We start from the raw sequence: 21,305 nt of genomic DNA on the forward strand, positions 1-21,305 counted from the left end.
TTCGAAATATCGTTTCATAGTAGAAAGCGGACCGGTTGCGGCGGTGTGCCGGAGTGCCGGGGCGCCGCGACGAGCAACCGGTAACGCACTGGGAGGATGAGTTCGTGATCGTAAGGCACTCCTCACGCTGACGTCACGACTTCGTCCAATTCGCTCCAACTATACGAAATTACCCGTGCATTTTTTTACGTAATAAAACCAACTTTCACGCGAACGAAGTCGCGGGCACCAGCTAGTTTATACATAAATAGTCAAATTAAAAACACAACCTTTTTGAAGTCGGTTAAAAAGGGTTGCCCTTCTAAACTAATTAATTTACAACAAACTCGATCTTGGGACCACGCATCTGCCATATTCGATGACGTCATATACCTGTAACAAAAGAACAATATAACAATTAGTGAATTTGTTCGTGAAGATAATTTTTTTTAAATAAAAAGTTTCTATTGAATGTCTTGTCGGTTCTTATCGAGAGAATCCATATTCCAAAGTGGTAGCAACAATCGAAGATTCTAAAGTGCATTCGAATGAAAGGAATTGGACTTAAGGTTGATGCGGTTTTAACTTCGCGGTAGCCGGTGGGGCTTTGTGGAAACCCATCTGGGTAGGTACCACCCACCGCCGATATAATAATTTTTTAACGAAAATATAACATTATCTTCAAGAGATATCTTACTTTGAGGTTGAACTAAACTAAACATAGGATTTATATCTCCCCTAAGCCCCAGCGACGGCTGCCGCCATACTTTCTGTCATATTGATTGAGTTTAGATGGCTCGTCTGCTTGTTTTATTACCGGGCAGCATCACAATCGCAATTTCAGGCGTTTTATTGATTCCCACGGGATAGTGCATCCCTAGGCTTATCCGGAGGTTATAAAATATATTTAAAGCGAACATCGTCACCGGCTCGAACTAGTCGAAGCGGTAATTTAACATTAGATACAACAATTACGGCGGCCATAGCGTCGTATTAAACGGTAACTGATCTGCCCAACTGACACACAAACCTAACACCGTTTTGTTTCAACACCTCAGATTGATATCAAGAAAAATGAGTTGTGAGTTGTTATTTCTAGATTGTTTATATTTATTTAAGAAAGAAACGACACGTTTCCATTTGTTAAACGTACGTGGACATTTTATTTTTTAAGATATTAATTAATGTCGAGATGGCCCAGTGGTAAGAACGCGTGAATCTTAACCGATGAACGTGGGTTCAAACCCGGGCAAGCACCTCTGAATTTTCATGTGCTTAATTTCTGTTATAATTCATCTCGTGCTTTTCGGTGAAGGAAAACATCGTGAGGAAACCTGCATGTGTCTAATTTCATCGAAATTCTGCCACATGTGTATTGCACCAACCCGCATTGGAGCAGCGTGGTGGAATAAGCTCCAAACCTTCTCCTCAAAAAAGGGAGAGGAGGCCTTAGCCCAGCAGTGGGACATTTACAGGCTGTTACTACTAATTAATGTTATGTTTATATATAAAATTTCGGTGGTTGGGTGTTTGTACCGCTCCTTCGCGCTTGACCGGCTTGATCAATTTTGATTTTACACTGGATTCTTAGCTATATTTGGAGCCCGTAGGTCCAGAACTTATAATTTCCCTTCTTAATTTATATTAACTTTTTTTTTCGATCTCACCGGTCCAAGGCCTCAAGTAGGTACTTAGCGGAGCCATCCCAAAGGTGCGAGCAATATTCCACGCAAGACCGTACCTGTGTTTTGTACAGCAGGCACAGTTGTTGTGGCGTGAAAAAGCGCCGCACCTTGTTCAGAACTCCGAGTTTCCGTGAAGCTGTTTTTATAACAGCCTCGATGTAATCCCTTGGACTAAGGTCTAAGAAAATTTTAAGTTACACATTTGAAAGTAACGATTTCTTATTGTGTTCAGAGCTTCTTTGCGGCAAAGAGCGCAACGCAAGCTTCTTCGTAAATAAATAGACCATCTATCAAGTCGACGGTGACGGCGGTACGCGCAGCTTATGTACCTTTAGCTGATTTCATAAATATTCAGTAACAGCCTGTAAATGTCCCACTGCCGGGCTAAGGCCTCCTCTCCCTTTTGAGGAGAAGGTTTGGAGCTTATTCCACCACGCTGCTCCAATGCGGGTTGGTGGAATACCCACGTTCATCGGTTAAGATTTGCTTCCTCGTTTCTGATACGCACCGCTAAGATCTGGAATACCCTCCCGACTTCCGTTTTTCCCTCCACCTACAATATGGGTACCTTCAAATGTAGAGTGAATAGGTATCTTCTAGGCAAGCGCGCTCCATCTTAGACTGTATCATCACTTTCCATCAGGTGTGATTACAGTCAAGCGCAAGCCTATATATTTAAAAAAAAAAAAGAAAAAGATTCACGCGTTCTCACCACTGGGCCATCTCGACTTAAATATTCGATTATGATATAAATAATGACAAGGCGCTCATTAGGTGAAGCAGATGAATTTAATTAAAACGATTTCCAATATTACGTATCAGTTTGATAAAAACTGGTTTAACAATTCATTCTAATGTTCGAATTTGCTTCAAGTACATTATATATTAATATAATTCACATTATGTGCGATTTAATTAAGCGATATGATATTCCAAAACACCGGAGCGTTCCGTCGTATATAAAATAAATGACAATATTTTATTGCATATATATATTTTTTATAGAATAGAAAGGCGGAGGAGCATATGGGTCACCTGATGGTAAGTGGTCACCAACGCCCATAGACCACCAACCTTGGGAACTAAGATGTTATGTCCCTTGTGCCTGTAATTACACTGACTCACTCAACATTTAAACCGGAACACAACAATACTAAGTACTCTTATTTTGCGGTAGAACATCTGATGAGTGGGTGGTACCTACCCAGACGAGCTTGCACAAAGCTCTACCACCAGTGGTTTTTTTTTCTTACTTATATTGGTTCGTTGTGTAATGATTATAAATACTTGTCAGTCCGATATATAAATACATTAACGAAAAGGACCTAACGGTCCGAGTTTAATAAGAAAGCTTGTTTCGTAACTCATAGTTTATCATTATATATACGTTAAAATATATTTGAAATATATTTAAAAAAAAACAAACTAAATAATTTTATATACATATTTAATACAAAGATTCTATTTATGTATTTTGTTACGGAAGTCCAAAATATGCGTTTATATAACTTGATAAAGTTTTGTTGTCAAACTTATGTAAGCGTGAATTTCGACTCGATACATTCGTCCGTACGGATTGTGCCCGAAGCGAGCTATTGGAGCTGCACTTCGCAGTGGCTCGGTCACGTGGGCGCGGTGGCTGGTCTCGATCTCGTTAAGCGAAGACGTTTGATACATTACAAATATAATAATGTGGAAAACACTTTGTATATAAAAAATATATATTATAATTGTATTTTAGGAACATAAATAATTTAAATATATACATAAATATATTGTTTTGATTAGCTGAGATGGCCCAGTGGTAAGAACGCTTGAATCTTAACCAATGATCGTGGGTTCAAACCCGGGCAAGCACCACTGAATTTTCATGTGCTTAATTTGTGTTTATAATTCATCTTGTGCTTTACGGTGAAGGAAAGCATCGTGAGGAAACCTGCAAGTTGGTGGAATACACATTTTTCAGTGAAATTCAGTGAAATTCTGCCACATGTGTACTCCACCAACCCGCATTGGAGCAGCGTGGTGGAATAAGCTCCAAACCTTCTCCTCAAAAAGTGGAGAGGAGGCCTTTAGCCCAGTAGTGGGACATTCACAGGCTGTTACGATACGATATATTTTTTAATTTATATAACGCTCGGCGTCAACGTCGATTTTCATGGCGCTTACACTTTTAAATTGCAGACATGGTCCCCGCACACTTTGACTTATTGTTTATAGTTTCTTTGATTTAATAAAAGTAAACTTTAAATCTTTGGATTCGAATGAGACAAAAAATACATAGTGTTGCCGTAAAAGAAAAAACTGCCTTCAAAACTGTAGCGCCATAGACCATCACTTAATTTACCTATAACGCTGGGCCGGGACGGCTCTGCTGCCTACTAAGGTTTTTCTCACCAAAAACATGAAGTTATCTTTTTTTTTTTTTTATAGAATAGGAAGGCGGACGAGCATATGGGCCACCTGATGGTAAGTGGTCACCAACGCTCTTAGACATTGGCATTGTAAGAAATGTCAACCATCGCTTACATATCCAATGCGCCACCAACCTTGGGAACTAAGATTTTATGTCCCTTGTGCCTGTAATTACACTGGCTCACTCACCCTTCAAACCGGAACACAACAATATCAAGTATTGCTGTTTTGCGGTAGAATATCTGATGAGTGGGTGGTACCTACCCAGACGAGCTTGCACAAAGCCCTACCACCAGTAAATATCTTTACAATATCTAAATCTTCATACAGACCACATACATCACACACTTTACTACGATATGTACCACCCACTCATCATATTCTACCGCAAAAAAGTAGTACTCGGTGTTGTTGTGTTCCGGTTTGAAAGGTGAGTGAACCAGTGAAATACAGGCACAGGAACAAAACATCTTAGTTATCAAGGTTGGTGGCGCATTGGCGATGAAAGCAATGGTTAATATTTCTTACAATGCCAATGTATATGGGCGTTGGTGACCGCTTACCATCAGGTGGCACATGTGCTCGTCCACCGTCTTATTCTATAAAAAAAAAACACATGGTCATCTAGCAAAAAATGCGTTTTTATTACAGACACTTTGTAAAATACTGTTATTTTTTATTAACAATACACTCTATTAGGATCACCGAAGTTAACCTTTGCCTCCTTTGACTTCAACCGTTATAAAGTATAAAAAAACATAGGCAGGGGCGATGAACTTTTTATCTTATTTAAACAAATAATTGGGTGTTTTGGTTGAAGCTATCTGTTTGACAGTGTGACGTCATTTATATATATATATAAACCAACATAAAGGAACATGTTTTGTTTATTGACAGTAACAAGGCAGGCTGGCAGTATTTATGTAAGAGACAATCATTTGACAAATCAGAGAGAAATTAATGTACGTACAGACTCTCCTATTTATAGTTAATTATGTAATAGGTAATTAAAAGTGTAGTAGTAATTATTTAGAGAAAGTGGTTGTAATTCTCAAACAAGATCAGTTTCCGACGATGCAATCATTAGAATCGGCAATTTAAGATTAAATTAAAACCATACCACCGGTTCGGATTATAATAATATAATAATAATATCCTGGGACATTTTTCACACACGGCCATCTGATCCAAAATTAAGCTCGTACAGAGGTTGTACTATGGAAACCAGACAAATGATATACTACATATACTATTTTTCTTTTGTAAATACATACTTATATAGATAATTACACCCAGACTCAGGACAAACAGACATGTTCATGCAAACAAATGTCTGTCCTGGGTGGGAATCGAACCCACAACCTTCGGCGTGAAAGGCAAGCATCTACCAACCACGCCAACCGGCTCGTCTATCATTGTCTAGGAACACAGGCTAGAAACTCTCGTGTCTACTCTTTTTTGCTTATTAAAATATATAAGTATACATAAGCATGCTAATTATTTACAATTCGATTTGTATAACCTCATCAACGAACACAGACTCCCCAGTTCTCTTCCGTATATTCGTTCATGAATAAATTAACACACGTAAAGACTTAATTTACATTATATTAAAAGTGTTCTGTGGTCATTATTATTTAATTTTACTCGTAAACCAAGCCATGACATTGTCGTAGAAGCAGATACGACATGATCTCAAATCAACATCTGATAGAATTACATTTAATGTAAAGCTGCCATAAGTTCGGCGAGCAGATTCTACAGAAAACAACCAGAATGAGAATAATGAGAGAGGGAGAAATCACAATGAGAGAAAGGCTTCAAGACTTTGATTTAAAATTAAAAATGTTTTAAAATGTTGTTCAGTGCTGTCTCGTAGTGACAGTTCGTTTCGTTGGCGCGGCCGCGCGGGCACAAATAAAAGCATCTCGTGGTCGTAACAACGGACTTTGACTCGATCACGTACGCACCGTGCAATTGTCTGTTTGTACGTACTGTTATTACTCATAAATGTTAAGACTGTAATAAAAAAAGAAACAGTCCGTTATTGTCCTCTGTGATGTGGAGCTCATTCCCCACGCTGTCCCACTGCTTTGGGGTATATCATTGTGGTAGAGTTTCTTCGTCACGTGAAGGTCTCATCACTAATTACTGTGTTTTGAATATGAAAGATTCAGATACAGTACTGCTGCTCGGATTTAAAAAAAAAAAACTAGCGCGCGTCACTACCGTATGCAATAATGTTATAAAAGTATACTGTACTCTAGTGTAATATATAGTTAACCTTCAATGTTCGTACTGTTTAAAAGATACAGGAACCGTTAAAACTGATCTTATAAGTCAGTTAAAAATAATATTCACCGTTTGCTCTGTATAGTGTAAGAGGAATCTCTACTAAGAATTGGCTCGATCTGCCACAGCCCGGCTAGCTCAGTCGGTAGAGCATGAGACTCTTAATCTCAGGGTCGTGGGTTCGAGCCCCACGTTGGGCGAAACGCTTTTTATTTATTTTTACTCGGCTATTACATTTATTAGATTAATATATTTTTGCCTTGCGATCATGTCGTCAATTTTATAATTTAAGATTTTTTTCAATACAAGAAGTACCTTAGTATCTTATCCAACATATATACTGGTACACATTTATATATCACTCGGATTATAAACACGATTACATTTGTCTTATTGTGTATGATTTATCGCCAGATGCTTAAGGCGTGGTCACGATCCAATGGGAACTCCGCGCGCCCTCTAACGTCGACTGCACAATTCATCCTTTGGGTATGATTGCGATTAAAGCTCGAGTTGATACGAATATATGAATATTTATATATTGTATTGCAGAATAAATCATAATAGCACGTTTAAATTAATATATAGATGAATAACGTCTATAGGTAGACATATTATAGTGTACAAATGTGTGCGTGACACGACCGGAAAGAGTTCAGGCGCAGGACCAAAGGCTTTACGTGCTTTCCGAGGCACACACTATATCCAATAACTTTTTATCGAGTCGGTATGGGATTTGGGAGATCAAATTGTTTGACCAATAAGGTAGTCATATATAAGGTATATAACATATATATATATTTTACTGTATAATATGTTTGATATATATATACATCGTAAATATGTGAAGCGTACATATTGTACTATCTATCTCCTAAATAACATAAAATCTGTTCAAACGAAATTGTGAGACATTTTTTTTCAGTTTCCAAAAATACATTATAAAGAGATTTTAAAACGTGTTAACTTGAAAGATCAGATACTTCTAACTTGAAAGATAAGTAAGTACGAGTCAAGCGTCGAGATAAAAGGAAAAATACGGTCAAGTACATGAAGGCGACACGTAGAGAGTGTGTCCCGTGTATACGTACCGGCAACACTCGGCTGAGAGTCACGTGGTCTAACCACTGCGCCATGTCGGCTCTACGTATAATGAAACATGAGGAGGAATTTGTTATTAGATAAATACCTAACAAGGGTACAGAGATTTTCCATTTTTTAAAGTCAGTTAAAAAAAGCTGAGGCTCATTCAGATATTAGATCAGCAATATTTTACCAAATCGCTAAAACGAATAAGTTAAAACAAAACCCCGTGGGAACTTCGTTTCGATATAAACGAGCCAATCTATACTTTATTACAAAGCTATAGAGACTATTCAGCAAAACAATAGCTTAAGCATTTTTCATCCAAAACTGAACCCTATTCCTGTCGCGTAATGTCCATTATCGTAAACAAAACTATGTACAGCATATGGTCGGCGTATTTCCTTCTTTTCCTGACCACATGTTGCGGATGTTGGATTAGAATTCTCAAAAAAGAGAATTATATATTTATTTGATAATAACTAACTATAATTATGTTAGGTTATTATATTCACGAAGCGATCCGTTTTGCTTACGGACAGTAGCCAGTGTAAGCACAGGCACAAGGGACATATCACAAAACATCTCAGTGTCTGAGGATAGAGGTGGTGCGTGTAATATGCAAGTAAACAAATATTAATTTTTTTCGCGGAACAAAGATGAGTGTTTTTAAGGAGTACCGGTGTTTCTGTATGAGACATACTGCGTTAAAGTATAGACAGTCAGCTGATGTTCATCGAACAGTTAAATAAAATTAGGTTATAGAAAGTGAGATTGGAAAACTAGTAAGATTGGAAATCCAAAGTTCATTAACCTTGTCGGCGCTAGTGGATGATCAGCTATTTAATTACGTTAAAAGTCTAGACATGAGCCGTAAACAAATCTAAGATATTATTTCTAAAGGCTGCAGTTCAAGATAATAATTTCCTTCAGATTCTTCTGCCACTGTGGACATTCTCAATATAGACCAGCCAACTCCTCAGGCGATTACAGTGCAGGCGTGTGGGTGCGAACACAAGTGCGCACTCTTTATTCCTTTACGCTGATAATCCAAAGGGAAGGGAAATCCGACACCATCAGAAAGTTTCAGCGGCAGGACCAGAGGCTGGACTCACTTTTCCGAGTCACGGGAGTGTAAATACTGCCGACTCCTTACAACTTTAGAGAAATTATTTGCTCGGGTTTTAAAACTAGGACTGCAAATTGTACAGCCCGATTAGCTCACCACTAGACCAACGACAAGCTTTGAATTGGTAATGAAAACATAACGCCCAAGACATTAAAATTCTCCAACGCCAGTTTTGTTTTTAACATGCTTTCGATTAGTTCATGACGAATAACGAACTTTGGAACTAGCTAAGGGTAAATTTTCCCATTTGGCTGGCATCCCATAGGGGTGGGGGGAGCTTAGGGAAATGACTTCATCTGTCTAGGCGACCGTCGCGACTATACGGCGCTGGGATTTGAGACGAGCGGTTAAGTTCAGTTTTGTCCTTTAAATGCTTATAATCTTAAGTAAATCGTAAGAGACGTATGTTTTATTATGTATTTTATGTATATGTCGAAATATTTGATTTCCGTCGAAATATTTGGAATTTATTCAAACGATATCTACTCGATAACGTTATATTTTCGTGTTCCCTTTTAAGTTTAAAAAGCATCATTAATTAATTATTAAATCAATTCGTTTCGCGTAATCATTATTTTTTTTGTATATAATTTTTAACCAATGTTATTAACGGGACTGATATTGTATGTAATTGTTTAATGATCTAATTTAAATCATTTTTTATCCCTATTTACGTTCTTCTTATTTGTTTTAGCTATTGGGGGAAACTTGATTTGTTTATGTGTTATTTTATTGTTATTTATAATTGCTATGTTATTGTACTGTTTGTTTCCAAAAAAATAAATAAATAATTGTTTTATATCGATAATGTTTTAGTATCCTTACTTATCCATAAAAATATTTAAAAAAAAAAATCAGATCATACTAACTCGGTGGTCGAGCTTTGTAGTCTGGGTAGCCACCGTCCACTCATTATTGCCAAACAGTAAGAAAATATTGCTGTGTCCTAGTTTGAATGATGAGTGAGTTAATTACAGGCAAGAGGGTCATCCCATTTTAGTTCTCATGGTTAGTGTATAAAATTATTAACATTAATTAATTACAATTACATTCATAGCAAAAATACAAACGCACAAATATTACGCATACAGACTTGAGCGACATTCCACCCAAAGTACCAGCAGCGCATAAATGACTAAGATATTTTCAGGATAATCTATTGCCCGAATAACATCGCGACGTCCTGAAGTCTATGAGACATCGCTGACTCAACCATAAATACGCTCATGGACAAGTTATGAGGAACGAATAAACGAATGAATTAAATTTAATATCGAACACATTACGTAACGGCCTAATACTGGTATATCATACTGGCGAAAAATAAAAACCGACTTAAATACAAAATAAAAATTGAACGTAAACTTAAAATTAAAACTATACAATGTTCGTCACGAATGAAATTGGGACGTGGCCACTTCGCTACCGAACCCTAAAGAAATCGGTGTATACCCACAAAAAACATTTATTTATTTATTTATTTATAAAACAATAATAGTATATCTAATATGCGTGTCAATTACAAGTGTACATAGCACTTCCAGATCCTTCTAATCAAATTCAAATAAAAAAAAATGTCATAATTAAATAATAAATAATGTCATTATTATAATAAAAAAATCAATCGGCGAAATCATAATTAAAAATTATTAAAAGCATTAACAGTAGAAGTACTTGTCCGCGAGAAGATTGTCAGCTACCGTAAAGGGTCCGGTCATTGAGTAGCTCTTTCTTTCAATACGACTAAGTTTTGTTAGACAATAAAGCAATACCTCTTTTAGCATTATCTATAAATACCTTATATTTGCCATTTTGAATTAAGAATATTTCGATTTTGATAAGAAATATTTTCAAGTCTCGATACGATTTTATTAAATCTTATTATAGCATCAATGCTGCGAATATACAATGCTATGTACGATGGTTCGTACATAGCATTGTATGCTCTAAGTATATAGCAAGAGAGTTGCCTATTCATTATAATATTCATCGCTATCCCTTGACCTACAACCATCGTTGGCGCAATGCGTAATACAATGATCAATTCCGTCGGGACTCGCCTTGCCAAAATATTGCTATTGTGACATACATCGTCAAACTGTAATCAGGTCGTGAACTTTGTAAGAGAAATACAGTCTTTTATAATTTATGTCTTAGATATAGAGTCGTTACAGGATCGATCTTATAATATACTTCTATCAAGACAACTGGCCCACAACATTCCGGGCTAGAAGACGGAACTCCTACCGACATACATATCTCTTATTTAACACAAAGACACACACGCTTTATCTCAAAATACACCCGACCTTTGAACGAATTTGAAAATGTATATTATACCGATTAAGTTAGCAGAACCGGGTTGAGTTACTTGTTATACTTATTATTTCAAACCTGATTTAGGCATTTCACACTCTGATAATTTCTCATACCAAATCTCTCACTAAAGGCTGGTTGAGGTCTGGGTGGAGTTCGTTATCTCCTGTCCAACATTTGTATTACTTTGTGATTCGCTTTCACATGATGACGAGCAAATCACTAAAGTATAAATAAGTAAGTAAGATCTCTAAATCAGTTATTCAAACGGTAACCCGTGTGTCAGCTCTGACGCGCGAGTACCACAACAACCACCGATGGGCATGCACTTAGTAAGCTACTCTTTGGGAGTAAATCGCGAGATCAGTGCGGTCCTTGCAACTATAACTTTAAAGATTGTTACGCAAGACTGTAACGAATATACTCGTACAATAATACTAGTGGGCAGCGAAAAGGTCAAATATATATCCTGAAGCAAAGTTCCGTACCTCTGTCTTAATCAAGTGGCCTGCAGTGATATTCCGTTAGTACTCACGTCGTATCTCACTCGTGAAATGTTAAAAGTCGAATTACGCTCATACGCTTTGAAACGTGTATCATTAAAATGTTATAATTCACAATTGTGTTCTGGGTGAGTTTTGTGTTTGTTATCACAGAGATCTACAGCTCTGTTGTTCACTTGGCGAGTATTTCTTATATTATTTAAACACATACCTAAGTTACTGTCTCAACTGCTTGCCGATAAAAGAGCGACATTGTAACGAGTACTCTTAACTAAAGACAGGTCGGGTTTGGTTTATTTATGTAAATGTCCTGAGATAGATGGACAGATAGGAACCGCTGGGCTGGGCTAATGAAATTCAAACGTAACACGAGTAAAAACTGTGTGCATAAGTCAAAAACATAAAAATGTGGAAAAAACTGGAAGAGCCCGGCAAGGGATCTTAATAAACAAAAACACATAAATTATGTCACAAATATAATTGTAATTTTTATATATTACATGTTGGTTAAGAGAATAATCGTTTAAATAAGCTATCGATTCGATGCGTAAGCGTACATTATGATTGAATGTTACCGCCTTTATATTTTAAAGTAAATAATCAATGTTTAATATTAGGAGTACATACGAGCTCATTATTTGAAGTTGTATACGAGCATGATTTTCGCATTCCCATAATAACAATCTTCGAGTTTGGGCAACACTCTTTGACCTATAAATTTTGGCGCATTGCGAAAAACGATGAGAGCTGTACAGTGTTGCCAAAAAATACCATTGTTTTCCTTGTACTAGAAATGCTTTATTTAATACTAACGTATTACAAAATAATAATTACTGCAACACTGACTGTTAGGTTTATATAAAATATAAAAAAAAAATTACTGGTGATTCTGTGCGAGCTCGAATTCGTAATTAATTTTGTGCCGGCTAAGGCCTTTCCTCTCCTTTAGCGGAGGAGACTTGGAGGCTATGCCACGACGCAGATCAAATACGGATTGGATAAACATGTGACAGGATATATTCCGAACCATGCAGGTTTTCGTTACGAGGTTTCCCTTCAAGTTTCGAAATGATATATAAACATAAATTATGCACGCGACGACTCAGTGCGGTGTCCGACTTTGAACGACAATCCCGTGCTCGAAATACAATCCGCCGTCACGGCTTAGTATATAATAATGTTTGTTTATATCTTTCATTTTATTTAGGAATAAATAAATAGAGCTTCACTTGCGTTTTCTGAACAATCACATCATTTACTATATTTATGTATTTATCATAACTTAAATATAATAATAATTCACCTGAAAAATCACACGAATAATATTTAAAAACTTTATTTAATGTCTTTCTACATTTAAACCGTATTAATAATCATTTGAAATTTATAAATTTTATATATTTTTTTCTATTAGACAACTGTCAATCGACATAACTCGGCACAGAATTAAGAAACGTGTTTGTATATAACGCTTTTCTTTATATACATATAAACTAATATTTTATTACTATATGAATTGCAATTAGCAAAACAAACTACGGAGTTCCTTGCGTTTTATTCTCTATACAATTTCCATTCGGAACCGGTTACAATGTGATGATACAGCGCTTAGAAAGAGTCACTTGAATGTTGATCTTTTCACTTTAATTTTCTCAATTTTATTTGGTAATTTATCTAATTATATATTTGAGTGAAGGCTACGCGAGGGGCGGCTGTGATGTGTGATGTAACGGCGGCCGGTGGGTTTGTTTAGAACGCGATCTATTTAAAACTTAGGCGAACGTTTAAAGTAAACAAGGATACATTTTGATAGTTGCCCTTTTTCTTCAATTTATAATACTAACTTTGCGTCGGATATTCTCCGAAGCTACTATATCTTGCTTAAACTTATGTTGAACTTAAATATAATAAATAATTATACATTTTACACCTAAGACACGTGATGTGTGTGGAAGTCAACAACACATAAATCCCTTCAAAGGTTCCTCATGTTTTATATACTATATACAGTAACAGCCTGTGAATGTCCCACTGCTGGACTAAGGCCTCCTCTCGATTTTTGAGGAAGGTATGGAGTTTATTTCACCACGCTGCTCCAATGCGGTTTGGTGGAATACACATGTGGCAGAATTTCAGTAAAATTAGACCCATGCATCATTCCTCACGATGTTTTCCTTCACCGTATAGCACGAGATGAATTATAATCACAAATTAAGCACATGAAAATTCAGTGGTGCTTCCCTGGGCTTGAACCCACGATCATCGGTTAAGAGTCACGCGTTCTTACCCCTGAGCACTCTCGGATTATATACTATATATCAACATCCAATTCGAATCAAGGTGACGTGTATCATAACCCGGGGTGTGGGGGAGTCGCACGGCGGGGTGTGTCGGCATGAGTCACGTGACCTTTGAAGTCTCGAACTTTAAAGCCGGTCGGACACGTGGAGCTATGAAATTCGATATCACCTATCGCTTGACCTTTCCCCGTACATTCGGGGTCGGTTAAGTGCGTTGCGAATAGATCGTAGTTTGAAATCTTATATTTAGTATAAGAATAAGTGTGGATTACTTGAGGGTCTGTCACTTGTATGTATTACGTATATTTCTTGAAAATTTTCCGACTGTACCCTCAAAGGGCGCATCACAAGCGTTGACCTCAACTACTCACCACTTCTAGCATATTCCATCCCTTAAAGTCTATATTATTACATTATGTATATTGTCCACTAGCTAGCTGTGCTGTACCCTGTCCGTTTATTGAGGTTCCTGCGCTATGATTGTCGCACGTATATCTGAAACGTAGTCGGCCAGTAGGTAAGACGTGTCTCAGCTGCGAACACAATCCGAACACAAACATTAGCATTGAATACTTTGCGGGCCGGCAAGGCGGGGGCGGCTAGTGCAGAACGTTTTTCTCGTCTGTACTGGCCGTCGTCGCGTTTGGACTCTACTACCACTTACCATCAGGTGGAGTAGAGTCATTTGCCCTCCCGGAAATGTATGATAAAAAAAAAATACGCGGCCTAATAATTCAATTCTAAAACGTTGTGCCTAACTGACAACGTAAGCCGGGAGATATTCATCGCTGTTACTATATTATAGCATTAATTCGTGCGTCAGCCTAATACCACCACCCTATGACCTACAAACATCCACCGCAACATTTTCATTACTAATACATATAGGCCATTTCTAAAGAGTAATAAGCTGATACAATACATACATACATAAATATATTATACGTAAACTATTTTAACCGACTGAGAAAAGGAGGATTCCAATTCGTCGGAATATGTTCAGCGGTGAATGTATATACCGTAACAACCAGTTAATGTCCCACTGCTGGGCTAAGGCCTCCTCTAACTTTTTTTTTTATAGAATAGGTATGGAGCTTATTCCACCACGCTGCTCCAATGCGGGTTCGTGGAATACACTTTTTACTGGTGGTAGGACTTTGTGCAAGCTGTTGTGTTCCGGTTTGAAGGGTGAGTGAGCCAGTGTAATTACAGGCACAAGGGACATAAAATCTTAGTTCCCAAGGTTGGTGGCGCATTGGCTATAAGCGATGATTGACATTTCTTACAATGCCAACGTCTAAGGGCGTTTGGTGCCCACTTATCATCAGGCGGCCCATATCCTCGTCCATCTTCCTATTCTATAAAAAAAAAATACACATGTGACATAATTTCAATGAAATAAAACACATGCAGGTTTCCTCACGATGTCTTCCTTCACCGTCAAGCACGAGATGAATTATAAACACAAATTAAGCACATGAAAATTCAGTGGTGCGTGATTCACGCGTTCTTACCACTAGGCCATCTCGGCTATATATATAATGTATATATATACCACGTTTATTTATTTATTTAATCTTAGGAAGACAAACAGTTATGACATATACAAAAATATTTATCACATTAAAAAAAACATCATATACCAATCGAGTCGAGAATACTAATAAATAAAAATTAAAATTAAAGATTATTTAAAATTTTACGAAGTATGACAAATTAATAAATAACTTTGTAAAAAATAATACATATACAAATTGAAATTCTATTCAAGGTGACAATTTTTTTACATTTCAATTCCTTCAATGACATAAAAAATAAATCAAGATCATAGAAATTTATTATTATGGTTTGTGCATGATTACAGATCATCAAGGAAGCTATCGCGTACGTACTTAGATTTAGGTACAAGGCAGGTAGGTAGGAATTTGGAACTGTTCTATATTCGAATGTGTTTAAATTTTGAATCTCAAAACAGTTGAAAGTATTAGGATTAATGCTATTGTTTAGTCACAGCGTCGATTGGAATCTGTCAGGTTACGTACGAAAATGAATCTTTCTAAGGAAAATGTTCGTGCAATAATTTTCTACAACTTTAGAAGAGGCCTGACACGGCTTCAGTGTTTTGAAGAGCTAACATCTGTGTTCAGTGATGTAGCCCCATGTCTGTGAACTGTCGAACGCTGGTATTTAGAATTCCAGCGTGGACATACTAGTGTCAGTGACAAATCTCGCGAAGGACGCCCAAAATCCGCCTTCACTGAAGATAACATCATTGCTGTGAGACAACTAATTCTCGAAGATCGTCATGTGATGTATCGAGAGATAGATGCTCTATTAGGCATCTCAGGGACAACCATTCAGAAGATCTTGCATGATGCGCTTGGTGTAAGAAAGCTAGTTTGCCGTTGGATACCGCATCTGCTTTCCAACGATCACAAGGCGGCCCGCGTCAGATGGTGTAAGAAAACTCTTCAAAGGTTCAACCGAGGAGAGTCAAATCACGTCTACGACATCATCAGTGGTGACGAATCTTGGATCTATGCCTACGATCCCGATTCCAAACAACAATCTACAATCTGGGTCTTTCAAGATGAGCCAAAGCCGACTAAAGTTGTTCGTTCTCAAAGCACTTAAAAGAAGATGGTGGCCACGTTCGTTGGAAAAACCGGCCATGTTACGACTATTGCACTTGAAGATCGTAGAACGGTTAACGCAGAGTGGTATACCACACTTTGTTTACTACAAGTCATCGCCGAACTTCAAAATCTAACTCAAAGCGACGCATCATCCTGCACCACGACAACGCAAGCTCACACAGCCTTCGTCAAACGATTGAGTATTTGAAGCAGGAAAAAGTAGAAATTCTTGACAATCCTCCATACAGTCCTGACCTAAGCCCTAACGATTTCTTTACATTTCTTAAAATTAAGAAAAGTCTTCGTGGTCAAAGGTTCCAGTCCGGTGAAGATGCAGTCGACGCTTTCAAGTCAGCCATTTTGAACACCCCCACTTTAGAGTGAAATAAATGTTATAATAACTGGTTCGAGCTAATTGAAAAGTGTATTAAGCTACGTGGTGAATACTTTGAAAAACAATAAAAAGTACTATAAGTTTCTAGTTGGTTTTTTTCTTCAAACGACAAAACTTAAAAGGCATGCCTCGTACATCGAACAAAAATTTATTTCGTGTTTTCATGCGAGGACATCTAATGAATATATTACTACGTAAAAAAGGAGATTAAATATAGTTATTCAACAATTTAAATAGAAAGATGACCAAAAGCATCTGCACGACATATGAGCGAATTATTTGCCGCGTCAATCGATTCCAATGATATTTTTGTGTTGGACAGGAAATACTTCGGCGATAGTTTCATATAAGATCTCCTGATGGGATCCGGGCCAAATTTCTTTGGCATCGCTTTTTTTTCATTGTATGTGACATGTGGTGTAAATAGGACTCAATATACAAACGAACTCGTTTGTATATTGAGTCCTATTTACACCAAATAGCAATATCATATAACTATATGATATTGCTATTTGGCTATTTATTGGCCTGCAGTAATATGGGAATCAGAAGATGAATGAATCTATAAGATATCAACCTCAACTACTTCTAGAGCTATTAGTTCATAGAGACGCTTTTGCTACCACCGCACCGGTTCAGAATGCTGACTCCACCGAAAGAACCGACAAGGAGCACCCACATAATCTATGTAACAGTAACAGCCTGTTAATGTCCCACTGCTGGGCTAAGGCCTCCCTTTTGAGGAGAAGGTTTGGTTTGGAGCTTATTCCTTTACGCTACTCCAATGCGGGTTGGTAGAATACACATGTGGCAGAATTTAAATGAAATTAGACACATACATAGTTTTCTTACGATGTTTTCCTTCACCATCAAGCACGAGATGAATTATAAACACAAATTAAGCACATGAAATTTCAGTGGCGCTTGCCCGGGTTGGGTTGGTTGGGTTGGGTGGGTTCAACCCACGATCATCGTTTAAGATTCACGCCTTCTAACCACTAGGCCAACTATGCACATACATACAATATTTATACGCTCTCTATGGTGATCAACTGATACCTACGAGTGCTAGCTCCACGCTCCACGCATTGTACAATAATTCGAACCGTAAACACCAAGTGTCCGGTTCCGGCGAGTCAACATCCTCCCTGGAGGGAGACCTTCGTCTCTTAAATCCCGCAGACATTTTCCCGTTTGCCAATAACATTTCAGTGCTGATGTTCAAAAGATTATGATTATCAAGTCATAATGCTTAACACAAGCAATTAAGTTTTTTTTATAGCATAGGTAGGCGGACGAGCATATGGGCCACCTGATGGTAAGTGGCCACCAACGCCCTTAGACATTGGTATTGTAAGACATGTTAACCGTCGCTTACATCGCCAATACGCCACCAACCTTGGAAACTAAGATTTTATGTCCCTTGTGCTTGTAATTACAATGGCTCACTCACCCTTCAAACCGGAACACAACAATACCAAGTACTGCTGTTTTGTCGTTGAATATCTGATGAGTTGGTGGTTCCCCGACGAGCTTGCAAAAAAGCCCTATCACTAGTTATATAAGTGATTTTTACGTAAGACGTAATAATAAAATTTTAATTTATATCTAGTAATAATACATAAAATAAAAAAGCCGAGATGGCCCAGTGGTAAGAACGCGTGAATCTTAACCGATGATCGTGGGTTCAAACCCGGGCAAGCACCACTGAATTTTCATGTGCTTAATTTGTGATTATGATTCATCTCGTGCTTTACGGTGAAGGAAAACATCGTGAGGAAACCTGCATGTGTCTAATTTCACTGAAATTCTGCTATATGTGAATTCTACCAACCCGCATTGGAGCAGCGTGGTGGTATAAGCTCCAAACCTTCTCCTCAAAAAGTGGAGAGGAGGCCTTTAGCCCAGCAGTGAGACATTCACAGGCTGTTACGGAATAATACATTTAAATATATATATATACTAAACACGCTTCTGACTAAATAGCACTTATTAAGAGACTAGTAGGGGTTTACGTGCTTTTCGAGGCACAGGGGTGTAAATATAGACAACTCCGGCCGCTACTTATAATTTGTCGATATTAAAAAACAATAACTTTTTGTTACTTAGACCGTGGGTTTCACCGCTGACCTCCGGTGACCTTCTTCAGCCACTTATAAAATGTCAGTCAGATCTTACAGAACAGCTTCAAAGAACCGTATGAATAATATTCTTATTTTTTTTATTATCTATGTAAGTATGTATTTACAAAAGAAAAGTAGTGTTAGCTTCGATAGCTGCTTTTGTGGTGGTAAAAATAACGAAGACTTTGGAAATTGAACACTTGTATTAATGATAAATAATTATAAGAACTGATGTGTGTCGCGCACGCGAGTCGAGACGACAAGTGAAGTTAAGTTGGTAGGCGCGTCCCCGCACCCCGCGATGATAGATAGTGAAGCGCCGCAACAGTAGTATATGTAGTATATCAGTTGTCTGGTTTCCATAGCACAAGCTTTGTACAAGCTTAATTTGGGATCAGATGGCCGTGTGTGAAAAATGTCCCAGGTATTATTATTATATTCTTATTTTTTCGTCCGGATCAAATTTACAGTTTTATTTAACATTGAAGCCATTATAACTACACCATCTTGTAACTATATATTTTATTCGACCACATTGCGGGGACATTAGCATATCGAGTGTCTCGGCATACCACGTATTGGTATGTCTTATTACATACGTGTTAAGGTTTAAATTTAATTATCGATAGCGTCTGCGGCGTATTGTAATCGAATAAGAGCGACCTTGATTGAATTTCTGTTTTTTTTTTAATTGTAAAATTACGCCAACGTCTCAATCATTTCGTTATATTTAACGCAGATTTTATAAAATTAATTGTGCACTCATTAAGTTTATATTTTGTGCATTGTAATTCGCATTATTCATAATATATCTTTAAGTAAAACTAAAAAAACGTACTTTCGTCAGATTTATTTCAAAACAAAGCAACAAGCCATAACACCAGATGTTTACTGGTCACTATTGAATACTTCCACAGTCGAGGTAGATTCGCTTCATGAACACCTCGATGGTATGAGTCTCTATCGCGATTAACGAAAATTACTAACTACTGAGTTTCTTGCCGGTTCTCTGAAGAAACTATATTACAAAATGGAGCCTCTACTTTTAAAAAATACGATACAAAAGTGCTTGTCAACCCTATTTGAATTTAACGAATTCTATACAGGAATGAGGAGCATCGACCAGGTGTGATCGGAATGTATTCAATGTCAGATTCAAATTTTTCAATTAAATAAGAAATGATGCACAGCGCGTCCGAGGAGTTTCACTCACGACTTTCTATTCGCCACCTATACTTTACAAATGCCACTGAAGGTCAGACGACGTACGAGTACATTTCACCAGGTGAGCTATTTCGGAAGAACAAAGAAACTACGAAACTAGAATAAGTGTTATGCAATATTGAATATAATAATTATAACATTTAAAGGGTACAAGCATCAAAACAGCGCGCCACCATCAGTCGGTTCACAAATCTTCGGGAGTACCTATACATAGAGATACGAAGCGAGTTATTACAGAACAATTGGGTTTTCTTTCAATCTCTCAACGGTGTACTTTAGTTTGTACCACAGTATCACACTGTCCTACGGCATTGCAATTTGGGTTATACAGCCTGTGAAAAAAGTCCACTGCGTTTCTTTGACCGCAACAGCACATTTTTAAATTAAACATCGTATCGTGGAGTACGGTGTGACGCTGTAAGTGACCCATGGCGCTTATAGGAGACCGTAGGGTTAGAGGTCAAAAACTTAACTATTAGTATTCTCGGTACTTTTCAAGCCGGTGGTGGCTTTACATTTAATATAATCTTCTAAAATGATAAGTATATTTTGATTTGGATATGATTTAGTATGATGGGCGGCGTGAGCTTATATCCTCAACAATGTATCACGGAGATCAATACCACTAACAGCCCGTCACATCCATCTGTCTTACAACCTGTGGAGGTATTTATGTTATTTTATTATTGTATCTTCACAGACGTGCCATCTCTGCTTTTGTTGTATATTTTGTATAATCCGGATAAACATTATATATATATATATATATATATATATATGTGCCAGCTAGACAGCATCATAATCTAACTTGTAGAATTATTAATGAAAATATAGTATTCATATGCAAATACATGTCTGCATTGGACTCTACGGCGACGACTTCTTCATTGCCTCGGACTGTCCCAGTTTTCTTCTTTGAAGCGGTGTTATTGATCCTCGTGGGTTTGTGAATACTTAGCCATTCTGGATCGTATTCAGCTAGTCTGTCCATAATCGGGTGATCTTTCTTATTATTATTTATTATAGCGACTCCACATCGCTAGGCGGCTCGTCAGCCATTGCGCTATTGACGCTTCGATCCTGTCGCCTCTTTAGATTGTTCTTGTTACGAAGTTATGGAGCTACTGCTTGGTGTCCCACTGCAATTCCAAATTTGTACCAGAGTAAAGGAAAGTGTTCCAAATTAAATTTACGTTAGTTTTAAGTTAGCGGTACAAGTCTCATAT

General features: G+C 37.5%; 2 protein-coding genes and 1 non-coding gene across 3 annotated transcripts in view; 2 read left to right on the forward strand and 1 right to left on the reverse strand.

The window, feature by feature from the left end:
* The window catches only part of LOC126778940 (enhancer of rudimentary homolog), a 238,256-nt gene that overhangs the window by 194,428 nt on the left and 22,523 nt on the right, over positions 1-21,305 (forward strand). The window lies entirely within an intron of this gene.
* Positions 1-21,305, reverse strand: part of LOC126778780 (GTPase-activating protein CdGAPr) — a 65,717-nt gene that overhangs the window by 37,641 nt on the left and 6,771 nt on the right. The window lies entirely within an intron of this gene.
* Trnak-cuu (transfer RNA lysine (anticodon CUU)) lies at positions 6,499-6,571 on the forward strand. Its single transcript has one exon. It is a non-coding gene; the product is annotated as a tRNA-Lys (tRNA).

Source organism: Nymphalis io, chromosome 27 (assembly GCF_905147045.1).
Source record: "Nymphalis io chromosome 27, ilAglIoxx1.1, whole genome shotgun sequence".
NCBI lineage: Eukaryota > Metazoa > Arthropoda > Insecta > Lepidoptera > Nymphalidae > Nymphalis > Nymphalis io.